The following is a 1,917-nucleotide window of genomic DNA, read 5'->3' on the forward strand; positions in this document are numbered from 1 at the left end:
TTTTTGGCCCTGGCGTTCCCCTGTACTGGGGCATATAAAGTTTGTGTGTCCAATGGGCCTCTCTTTCCAGTGATGGCCGAGTGTAACACAGACAACGGAAATTTTCACTAGCACCAAAAATACAAACAGCCCTCTGAATTCAGTGTATGCCATTCTCTAGAAATGGGCTATGATTCTTATACCACCACATCTCTGCTTATCTTTGGAGGTTTTGGAAGGAGGCTTGGATGACTGTTATAACTCATGTCAGTTTTGAGTTGGTTTAGATTGAGTTTTCCCCTCACTCTAGGTCACATTTTTCTGCCTGCTTTTGGATGCTATCCATTCTAAATGTTACCTTGTTAGGTAACAGATATTGCTTTTTTCTGTAACAATTTCTCAGCTTGGTGTATTTTGGGCTCATTAGAAGAGATGGATCCATCTGAATGTTGCATTTAAGATTTGTTAGATGGTACTAGTAGTTTACCAAGAGTTAACTGCTCCCAACCCCATGCTGAGGCAAGCCTCTTGTAGTATTCTAGCAGATCCTAAATGGATCCTACAGTCTTTTGGTTTAGTCAGAGGTGCTGTCTTAGTTCTGTGTACATGCTGGATTCTGTTGTCTCTAATATTCAGAATTTTCCTTTTTCTGGCAGAACCAGACTGCTCTCTCTGTCTTGAGGAGCCCTTATGTGGGTTCTGAATAACTCTTGCTTTTTCTGGTTTTTCTTTCACAAGCTCCAGCTGCCTTGGTCTTGTCTAGTTATTGCAGAATGTCAATCTCCTGGAAAGCTTATTATCTTCGTGTCTTGCAAGTAATATGCTTGTCTGAAATTCTAGTAATATTTGTCAACTGCTTGTGATTAAGGGGTATGGCAGTACAATGGCATGAAACTATTTCTTACATTTTAAGAAACTGGAACTTACTCTGGACCTCACAGCCAGAGTTAATAATATACCTTGTGATCACTTAAGACTTAAGACTGTCATCCTACTGTGTGCTCACCCTGTTTGTTTACATGGCCTTTAAGAGAGCAATGCAAAAATCAACCTTATTTGCCTTGCATTTTCCATGAAATCAACTAAATCTAATAAATAGCTGCAATCCCCAGTTACATTCTCTTCTGTGCCCCAGACCTTGAGCAATGCATGTGTGTTACAATAATCATTTGCTGGAACTAGCAAATAGAGGTTGAAAGCAGTCTTACAAAATAAATCCACAACACAATTGTTGAATGCAACGTAAGGACATTGCTTGACAAACAGTGATGTTTGTAATACTGTTTGTTGTCTGGGTTGGCCAGGGTCAGTTGGAGCAAACGACTTAATCCCTTGTAAAATTATTCAAGATTTCTGGAAAGTGTCCCTTGTTCCTTCCCTGTGATGTGTTTTATGGTATTCCATAAAGACAGAGCAAAGCCCTTTGTTAGGGACAGACAAACTCAAATACACATAGACGGAGGGACCAAGTCATGCTTTCAGCTAAGCATAGATTCAGACGCGTACAGACAGAGAGGATGGAAGGCATAGGGGAAGTGAAGGAGGGAGTTCATATCTGGGCTTACTCTTGATGAAATGACACCAAGGGCAAGTGCTTGGATTTCTTTCTGGCATGTTATCATTGATTTGGAGTTTATTACTAATGCATTCAAGCCAACTGCAAAAGGGATGAAGAAAGCCTTCCCATAGTGTCTCACTTTTATGACTACAACTCTCTTCTTTCATATCTTTACATGGGACACCTAGATGACCCTGTCTAACCTCCATTTATCCTGTCCACTCTCTATAGTCTTGCTACAGTGCATCCGTGTAGAACACCTTTGATCCTTCCCAGGTCAAACAAACCTATTAGAGCAGCTGTCAGGTAGATTCTTCCAGGCTGATTAAATTTTACTTTTTTTTTCTTTCAGCTTTTAGGAACTTTATTTTCCTCCCACC

The sequence above is a fragment of the Mus caroli genome, chromosome 12 (assembly GCF_900094665.2).
Source record: "Mus caroli chromosome 12, CAROLI_EIJ_v1.1, whole genome shotgun sequence".
NCBI lineage: Eukaryota > Metazoa > Chordata > Mammalia > Rodentia > Muridae > Mus > Mus caroli.